Source organism: Ceratotherium simum, chromosome 20, assembly GCF_057802395.1.
Source record: "Ceratotherium simum simum isolate JZ-2026a chromosome 20, ASM5780239v1, whole genome shotgun sequence".
Lineage (NCBI taxonomy): Eukaryota > Metazoa > Chordata > Mammalia > Perissodactyla > Rhinocerotidae > Ceratotherium > Ceratotherium simum.
Genome location: NC_141919.1, coordinates 5,918,677 through 5,929,128, shown reverse-complemented (window position 1 = coordinate 5,929,128; position 10,452 = coordinate 5,918,677). Strand labels below are relative to the sequence as shown.

The 10,452-nt window shown below is 47.3% G+C and overlaps 1 pseudogene; it reads right to left on the bottom strand.

Annotated features, from left to right (window-relative positions):
• Positions 1–1,100: 1,100 nt before the first annotated feature.
• Positions 1,101–8,935, bottom strand: LOC147914334 (nuclear pore-associated protein 1-like; annotated as a pseudogene).
• Between the last annotated feature and the right edge of the window lie 1,517 nt (positions 8,936–10,452).

Below are 10,452 nucleotides of genomic sequence, written 5' to 3'. Positions count from 1 at the left end.
GGAATGGAAACCCTGCTGTAGAAGAACATCACAACCAGGATCGTCCAAACCTGGCTGGCTTCATACTCTAGACACTGACTTCTCAGAATGGACAAATGAACCCTTGACAGACTGCAAGTTGCTATCAGAAGACGGTCTCCTAAGATAAGTAATGAATGACTCCCAGATTCTAACCTTACTTGTTGGACTATTAGACAGCAGGCTACTTGGCCACATCAGATTTCACCTGAGGGTCTAGACACTAACCTTGACTGGTTTACTGGCTGCTTCTTCTGAATTCCCAAAAGTTTAAGGTCCATTAGGGAGGGGACACTAAAATTAGGGCTGTCTATTTTGCTAATCTGTGTGGTCGTCCATGTAATTGTAAAATGTGGATTTAAGTGCTGCATCACAGTACTAAAATATTAGTCATACAAAGCGTAACTTGCTCTCCCCACCTGGCACTGAAAAATATTTAAAGTAAAGGTAGAACTGTTTCATTCCTCTGACCCTAATCTTCTCCAAACACAGAGGGGTACCCTGACTGGGGGGTATAGGGGGAAGTGTTGACTGAGAGCAGAGGTTTCTCTCTAAAATGTATGGTGCTGTCCCCCATCACCCCACCTGTGCTTTACCCAGGGGGCCTCAGGGGATCTGCATGAATGGGAGAGCATAAGTGTATCCAGTCACAGCAGGTATGGTGCTGTCCCCCATCCCACCACCCATGCTCTGGATAGATTGGCTTCAAGTGTTCTGATGGCAGATGGTGACACACAGGCCTCCCATCACAGGTGAGATGTTATTCCCTCAGACTGTACCACCTGTGTTTTGGCCAGGTGAGCCCCAGGTTCACTGATAAAAAGTGGGAATACTTGGGGCCAGCCCAGTGGCATAGTGGTTAATTTCACATGGTCCGCTTCAGTGGCCCAGTGTTCACAGGTTCCGATCTCAGGTGCGGACCTACACACTGCTCATCAAGCCATGCTGTGGCTGCATCCCACATACAAAAAGTAGAAGAAGATTGGCAGGGATGTTAGCTCAGGGACAATCTTCCTCACCAAAAAAAAAAAGGGGGGGAGGGAATACCAGGCCCTCCAATCATGGGAATGATATTTTATCTTTCATCGTACCTGGATTCTGACAAGTGGGCCCCAGGTGCTCAGATTTAATGTGGAACCAGAAGTGTCCCCAAACACAGGCATGGTGCTTGCCCCTCCTACTGCAGCAGGCATGCTATGGCCAGATGAGTTCCAGGTTATCTGACCAAGAGGAGGACCAGAAGTAGTGCTGGGTGCTCCCTCAGTCCTGCCCTATGTTGAGCGCACTGGATGCCTGTGAGAGAGTAAAGCTTGGGGTGGACACACTGACCCCAAAGCTCCCACCATCTGTAGGGGCTGCAGGTCCCAGAGAAACAAGTGGGCCCAGAGTTGTTGGCAAACAGCGAGCTACTGTCCCTTGTGCCGGGCATCCTGGTGGCAACTCCAAAGCCGGTAGTAGTAGATGTGCCAATGGGGAGAACACCTGGATGTCATGAAAAGTCAGCTGGGTGTTGACAGTGGTGCCAAATGCAGAACCTGGCGATGTCCAACCTGCTAAACCTGGTTGCGTTATGCTCCCTCTGGGTGGCCGGGCTGCAGGAGAGGTTGGGCCTACAGCCTGTGCTGGTGCTGCCAGTTTTCCCACCAGGAAAGAGTTGTTAGGCTGCTGCCCATCACAGGCCCCAAATGTGGGCTGAGAGGAGATTCCTGGGTCAAAAAGGAGGTTGGAAATTGCAGTCCATCTGCTGACTATGCAGGTAAACAGGTGGAGACGGGAGCAGAGGCAATGCTGCCACTGGGTGGCGTGTTCTGAGAACCAGGAAGCCCCATGTAAAATGGGAAGTGGTTCTCCCTGGAGACGGGGAGACTGGAAGATGACAGTCTGGGAAGGAGGCGTGGGATCCATGGCATCAGTGTTAAAGGCAGGCTTGGAGTTTGCAGAGGTGCTGCCTGCTGGAGCCTAGGGGACTGCAGGAGCCACGAGGGGTGGGCCGGTGAGAACAGGAGCACTGGGGAGAGAGGCTGTCTGCTGCTGCCCATCGGGGGTCCCACATGTGGGCTGAGAGGCGGTTTGGCAGCCAAAGGGATAGTTAATAATTGGGGTGGGGACGGGGACCATCAATGAAGGTGGGCTGGTGGAGCCTGGTACCTTGCGGGGCGCCCCTGCTCCACAGTGCAATGAACTTGGGAAAACGGGAGAGATCTCACACTGGAGCCTGGGGAGACCTGAAAATTCCAGCCTGGGAAGGGGGAGTCGTGTCCATGTCAATGACACCAGGCTCTAAAGTGGGCTGGGAGGTCAGACCTGCAGGTGCCGTGGCTGTGATGGTGGAAGGGACTCCACAGAAGGGATGGGTGGCTGGTGAACACAGGGTTCCAGGTGGAAGGGACTGGAAGAGGGATGGGTAAGAGAAAAAAAGGGGGAGAATCTACACACATGGGTGTCAGGTGTTCTTTTTATCTGGAAGCCAGCTGGAAGGAGAAGGTAGAGGTGCTAGGAGGTGTGGGGAGGCCAGAAATAGGAGATGCTGTAGCTCTCACTGCATGAAAAGGGCCTCCATTCTCATTGAGTGGAATTCCCAAAACAGGACTAGGTCTAAAAGGAGGAAGACAAGGCCGACCCGGTGGCATAGCTATTAAGTTCCGGCACTCTGCTCTGGCAGACAGGGGTTTGCCAGTTCAGATCCTGGGCATAGACCTGCACACTGCTTGTCAAGCCATGCTATGGTGGTGTCCCATATATAAAGTAGAGGAAGATGGGCATGGATGTTAGCCCAGGGCCAGTCTTCCTCAGCAAAAAAGAAGAGGATTGGCGACAGATGTTAGCTCAGGGCTAATTTTCCTCAAAAATAAAATTTAAATAAAAGGAGGAAGAGAATCAGCAGGAACAGCAGGAGGAGGAGAGTTCGGGACTGTGTATCTTGTTTCCTGATCAGTATTTGGTGTCGGGGAAGGTGGAGGGACAAACAGGATTGAGCGTCTGGCAGACAGGTCTACTGAGTCAATGAGAGTAGCAGGGGCCTGTAAAGTTTGAGTGTCCAGGGGCAGGGAGTCTGCAGTCTCTGAGGCAGGTTGGGAGGAGGAAGGGGCAGGCTGAGTGGCACTGCAGTCTGCCATGACCCCCTTTTTATCCTCCAAGATCTTGTTCCACTTGACACTCAGTGTTCTTTTCCAAGGTGCCCAGGTTTTTGGCAATAGCTGTGCAAGGAAGCTTAGGAGGTAGGGGCAGCTCACCTTGGTCCCCAGCAGTGGCAGCAGTAGAGGCAGGGGCGGCACAAGTGGGATGGCAGTTCTCCATTTCCCATAAGGAATTGGCTTACGTGATTATGGAGGCTGACAAGCCAGATCTGCAGTGTAGACCGCCAGGCTTGAGACCCGGGAGGCTATCAGGGTATCTGATGGGGCAGGTGAAGTCCAGAGGTGGTCTCCTGGAGGATTTTTTTTTACTCGTAGAGGGTCAGCCTTTTTGTTCTATTCAGGCCTTCCACTGATTGGATGAGACCCACCCACATTAGGGAGGGCAATCTATTTACTCTTCCTAAAATTAATATGTTAACCTCATCCAAAAGCACCCCAGCAGAAACATCTAGAATAATGTTTGACCACATGTCCTAGCACCCTGTGCCCAGTCATGTTGACACATAAAATTAATCATCACAGTGGGGATTATTATAATTTCCATTTTACTGAGGAGGAAACAGAGGCTCAGAGTAGGTAAGCAACAGGCCCACAGTCACACAGCCAGTAGGCCAGTGCTTTTAGCCGCTCCCTGCAGGCCCTCTAAAGTGACACTTCAATTCTGTGTGCTCGCATCCTCCCAGTTTTGTGTGAGGGCTTTGAGCCTCTCATGTTTTCAGATGGAATCAGCCTTCAAACCTAATGGCCTTGTTTTTAAAATGTCTCTTACCACCCACCCCTCATTCTTTCTTTCTTTTTTTTTTTTTGAGGAAGATTAGTCCTGAGCTAACATCTATTGCCAGTTCTCCTCTTCTTTTTTTTTCTTTTGCTGAGGAAGATTGGGCCTGGGCTAACCTCTGTGCCCATCTTCCTCTACTTTATATTGGACACTGCCACAGCATGGCTTGACTAGCGGTTCATAGGTCCGTGCCTGGGATCTGAACCTGCAAACTCTGGGCCGTCAAAGCGGAGCACACACTCTTAACCACTAGGCCACCAGACCCCCCCCCCCCCATTCCTTCTGTCTCCTCATGGCCACCCAAGTTCTATCCGCTGACTGGAGCCGCCTTTCTGAGCCTGGCACTCCCGGCCCTGCACAGCCTGGCCCACCTCCTGCTCTCAGTCTTTTTTTTTTATTTTGAGGTGATTTTAATTTCAAATTTAAGAGATTAAACAGACAAATGATATTGGCATATATTTTTTTGAGCATAAAATGATTTTTTAATTGATGTCATAATAGTTTATAACATTGTGAGATTCCAGTTGTACATATTTTTTGTCAGTCACTGTATAATGCATACCCTCTCCCATTGTGCCCACCCCCTAACTCTCTTCCCCCTAGTAACCACCAAACAGTTCTCTCTGTCTATGTGTTAGTTTATCTTCCACTTATGAGTGAAATCATGTGGTGTTTGTCTTTCTCTCTCTGGCTTATTTCACTTATTTCACAACATAATACCCTCCAGGTCTATCCATGTTGTTGCAAATGGGATGATTTTGTCTTTTTTATGGCTGAGTAGTATTCCATTGTATATATATACCACATTTTCTTTATCCATTCATCAGTCGAGGGACATTTCAGTTGTTTCCACGTCTTGGCTATAGCGACTAATGCTGTGATGAACATAGGGGTGCATAAGCCTCTTTGGATTGTTGATTTCAGGTTCGTTGGGTAGATACCCAGTAGTGGGATAGCTGGATCGTAATGTATTTCTATTTTTAATTTTTTGAGAAATCTCCATACTGTTTTCCATAGAGGCTGTGCCAGTTTACATTCCCACCAGCAGTGAATTAGGGTTCCCGTTTCTCCACAGCTTCTCCAACATTTGTTATTTTTTGTCTTGGTGATTATAGCCATTCTAACGGGTGTAAGGTGATATCTTAGTGTGGTTTTGATTTGCATTTCCCTGATGATCAGTGATGTTGAACATCTTTTCATGTGTCTATTGGCCTTCTATATATCTTCTTTGGAGAAGTGTCTGTTCATATCTTCTGTCCATTTTTTGATTGGATTGTTTGTTTTTTTTGTTGTTCAGTTGTGTGAGTTCTTTATACATTATGCAGATTAATCCCTTGTCAGATATATGATTTGCAAATATTTTCTCCCAGCTGGTAGGTTGTCTTTTCATTTTGATCCTGTTTTCACTTGCCTTGTAGAAGCTCTTTAATCTGATGAAGTCCCACTTGTTTATTTTTTCTTTTGTTTCCTTTGTCCAAATAGACATGGAATTTGAAAAGGTCCCTTTATGACTGATATCAAAGAGTGTACTGCTTATATTTTCTTCCAGGAGTTTTATGCTTTCAGGTCTCACCTTCAGGTCTTTGATCCATTTTGGGTTAATTTTTTGTGTATGGCAAATGATAGAGGTCTACTTTCATTCTTTTGCATGTGGCTGTCCAGTTTTCCCAGCACCATTTACTGAAGAGACTTTCCTTTCTCTATTGTATGTTCTTAGCTCCTTTGTTGAAGATTAGCTGTCCATATATGTGTGGTTTTATTTCTGGGCCTTCAATTCTGTTCCATTGATCTGTGTGTCTCTTTTTGTACCAGTACCATGCTGTTTTGATTACTATAGCTTTGTAGTATATTTTGAAGTCAGGGATTGTGATGCCTCCAGCTTTGTTCTTTTTTCTCAGGATTGCTTTAGCTATTCCGGGGTCTTTTGTTGACCCATGTGAATCTTAGTATTCTTTGTTCTATTTAGGTGAAGAATGTCATTGGGATTCTGATTGGGATTGCATTGAATCTGTAGATTGCTTTAGGTAGTGTAGACGTTTTAACTATGTTTATTCTTCCGATCCATGTGCATGGGATATTTTTCCATTTCTTTATGTCATCATCATTTTCTTTCAGTAATGTCTTATAGTTTTCATTGTGTAGGTCTTTCACCTCCTTGGTTAAATTTATTCCTAGTTACTTTATTCTTTTTGTTGTGATTGTAAATGGAATTGTCTTCTTGAGCCTCTTTCTGTTAGTTCGTTATTAGCATATAGAAATGCAACTGATTTTTGTAAGTTGATTTTGTACCCTGCAACTTTGCTGTAGTTGTTGATTATTTCTAAGAGCTTTCCAATGGATTCTTTAGGGTTTTCTAAATATAAAATCATGTCATTTGCAGAGTTTCAATTCTTTGTTGCCTATTTGGATTCCGTTTATTCCTTTTTCTTGCCTAACTGCTCTGGCCAAAACCTCCAGTACTATGCTGAATAAGAGCGGTGAGAGTGGGCATCCTTGTCTTGTTCTTATTCTCAGAAAGATGGCTTTCAGTTTTTTCCCATTGAGTATGATGTTGGCTGTGGGTTTGTCATATATGGCCTTTATTATGTTGTGGTACCTTCCTTCTATACCCATTTTATTGAGAGTTTTTATCATAAATGGATGCTGGATCATGTCAAATGCCTTCTAGGCATCTTTCGAGATGATCATGTGGTTTTTATTCCTTGTTTTGTTTATGTGGTGTATCACATTGATTGATTTGCAGATGTTGAACCATCCCGGTGTCCCTGGTATAAATCCCACTTGGTCATGGTGTGTGATCTTTCTAATGTATTCCTGTATTCAGTTTGCCAATATTTTGTTGAGGATTTTTACATCTATGTTCATCAGCGATATTGGCCTGTAGTTTTCCTTCTTTGTATTGTCCTTGTCTGGCTTTGGTATCAGGGTGATGTTGGCATCATAGAATGTGTTAGGAAGTGTTCCGTCTTCCTCTATTTTTTGGAACAGTTTGAGAAAGATAGGTATTAAATCTTCTTTGAATGTTTGGTAAAATTCTCCAGAGAAGCCATCTGGTCCTGGACTTTTATTTTCCGGGAGGTTTTTGATTACTGTTTCAACCTCTTTTCTTATGATTGGTCTATTCAGATTCTCTATTTCTTCTTGATTCAGTTTTGGGAGGTTGTATGAGTCTAAGAATTTATTCATTTCTTCTAGATTGTCCAATTTTTGGCAGATAGTTTTTCATAGTATTCTCCCAGAAGAAATTTTAAGAGTTCAAGAAGTGTGGGTAAGACACTTTTGATGTTTCCTGGAGTCATGGAAACTTGAAATCTTGGATCCTTCTTCCCAGGTAGAACTTCTCTCCGGGAATTGGAGGTTTGTGAGCAGCAGGGTTTTCTTGGGAGCCCTCTACCTTCTCCTGGCCCTGCCCACGTCTTTCCTCTCATGATGGAAATGTGACGTTTCGTGTGGTCCTGTGCAGGGTCTGGATTCTTTATTGCAGATCATGGTAGCCACCAGTAGGTAGAAGTGGTAACATCAGATGGAATGAGATCAGAGTGTGCTGCACACAGACACAGGTTAAACACACATTGATTAGCAAGCAGGCACAAAGCAGCTCACACAGCTCATTCTGTGAGCTCAGTGAAGCCCCAGCTCTCTGAGCCTGTGTTCAGAGGCAGAGATGCAGTAACAGTGTAGAGGATGGATTTAGTTAGTTTTATATGCATCATGCAGCTAGAATATTCTAACAAGTGGCTGGATATGGGACCATTTAGGGAAAAGGCCTCACACCATTCCTAAAGGGAAGGGGGCCACTGGACCTGCAGCCTGTTCATGGAAGGGTGGGGGTGTCTCTGTTGCAGTGAATCCACTTCTCTTGATTATCAAGGTTGGACATGATCAGATTTGTGCTTTGGAAAATATGGTCTGGCCACTGTGTGGGGAATGAACTAGAAGGAGGTCAGAGTGCATGAGGATAGACAGGTTGGGAGACTGCTGCAGTTTTCCTTCTTAAAATTTGTATTGCATTTTTTACTATTGCAACTTAACAAATCCTTGATATTATTTCCCTTTTATGTTGAAAGAACATTTTTTGAGCACCTAGAATGTGCCAGGCAATGGCATAGATATTGCTGGGGCCCAGGGCAGGCCTCCCCACAATATCCCACAATGGCATGTTGATTCTTTTGAATGAAAGTTACTTGAGAAGCAAAAAGGGCATTCTGATCCCCGTCTCTGTTCCCTGAAAGCAGGAAATAAACCTCCCATGTGAAAGGCGCTCTCCCTGCATGCTTGTCACCAGAGCTGGGGAGTTCAGGGCCGAGAAGCCTATGTAGACAAACCTTGCTAAGTTACTACCTAAAGCCTAAACTCTGCTTAAGTTCCTCACTAATTGTGTACCTCAAACCTGAGCTCTTTGTCCTGTCATTCCTCAAAAATTTATTGTTTCTTTGTGTAAAAGATATGTATACTGCCTCCTTGTTCACTCTCCTAACATCATTTTTCTATGATCTCCAATATGTATGTATTAAACTGGTTTTTCTCCTATTAATCTGGTCTTGTGTCAGTTTTATTATTAGTCCAGCCATAAGAACACAAGAAGGGTAGAAGGGGGACCGTCCCCCTCTCTGACAGTATTTTCACACATATAATTTCATTCACCTTCATAGTGACTGTGAGGTACACAGAAGACATGTAATTATTTATATATATTTTTACTTCTGAAGAGGCCGCTGCAGTTTTCCAGGCAAAAGATGTTGGTACTTTGATGGTGGCGGTGAAGGTAGAGAAAGAATGGCAGATGGACGTGAGAGGTACCGTGAACAGAACATGGGGGATCTGGTGGAAATGGGGACTGAGGCCAGAAGCCTCCACCTCTGTCCCCACTACAACCCACCCCACGTCTGAAAGGCGGCTGGCACAGCCCTTCTTGGGACACCTCCCAACACCAGGAAACTCCGTTTGTGGAGCAGTGGATGGAAGGTGTGGACGTAGAGTACTTGAGTGCAAGTCCCACCATGACCGCCTGCGGCTGGGGCTGGGGATGGCTCACTGAGGCTCTCCTGGGTTCAGTTCCTGGTATTTAAGCCCTAGGAGGGGGGTCGTTAACCCCTGCTGGGCTCACCTGGTGGTGACATGTCAATCAGCAGGAGGGCCTGTGCCCTGTGAACCCTTCTCCAGGTCAGGACTGTCGAGTCGGGGCATTTTCCCTCCAGGTCCTTGTCCTGGGTCTGCAAAGGGCGAGGAGTGGCCCCCCCACCCTGTGTAGTCCTCCAGGGACAGGCAGTGCTCCCGTACTGAGGAGTACGGGAAGTGCTCCCCAGACCTGCAGGGAGGACAGAGGGAGGCATCTCCAGGGTTTGGGGAGGACCTCAGAGAGCAGGGCCCTTGCTGGCCTCTGTGTGTAAATTTGGGAGAAGTATCCCTTCTGGATGGACACATTTAAAAAGTGTGACTGCAGCAGTGGGATATGCAGCTCTGGAGCAGAAGTCACTTTTGTGCAGAGAAACGTTGCCGCCTCCCCCGACAGGTGCCTTCTGGCCAGGGCAGAGGCTTGGAGCCGAGTGGGGGCTGGTTGACGCCCCTCACACTCTGCATGCCCATTCTCGGTGGTACACTTTTCTCCCTGTTTTCCACCTCTGGGATGGCCACCCCACTTATGGGAAAAGTGGGGGCAGCTGGGACCTGCTCCCTGTTTTGGGCGGGGTCACAGGTGCACTCAGGTGTCATTCTGGCCCTTGGGGAGGACTCAGTACCTTTAAGTACCTGTGCCCCAGGGAAACCGGAGGCCTTGTATAACCCCGGATCTGCTGATAGAGGGCCTCTCCTGAAGAGTTCTGTGTTTCATCTTTGCCAGATACTTCTGTAAACCCTGGGCATTCAGGCAGTGATTATAGGAGCTGGCTTTAAGGCTCTCAGCTCTTCCTGGCAATTCAAGCAAAAATGCCAGGAGATGTGCCAGTGTCCCACGTGGGAGCAAGGTGGTGGCGAGGAAGCGTGGAGGAAGGTGGGGAGAGGGAAAGCGGGGAGGAAGGTGTAGGGGTGGAGGCTGGGAAGAAGGGGGGGGTGGAATCTGGGAGGAAGGCAGGGAGGGGAGACGGTGGAAGCTGGAAGGTCACTTCCAGTGCCCAGGGGGAGGAGGAACAGGTTCTCTCAGAGTTGCTCTGGGGGTGTTTGCTCACAGGTAACAGGCCAGGAAGCTGGTTAAACACCCCCGTTCCCTCCCTGGGAGCTTATCAGGTACCCATATGACAGCCAGACCGGCTTAGGCAGAGGTCAAACTCCCCCCACACCTCTCCGGATGACACTGATCTCGGGGGAGCCGGGACCTCCCAGTGGTGCACCTGCACCTTCACGTGTGGGGTCCTGGGAAGTCAGCAGGGGCTCCGCCCGCCCCCTCTCCTCTGCTGGAGGCTGTAATTTACAGGATGGATTGTTCTCTCTACCTGACTGCAGGGGCTTCTGAGTGTATCTCCAAATATCTCCGGGGGCAGTTGACTTGGAAGGATGACCCAGCCAGCTGCAGAGAACCTGCTC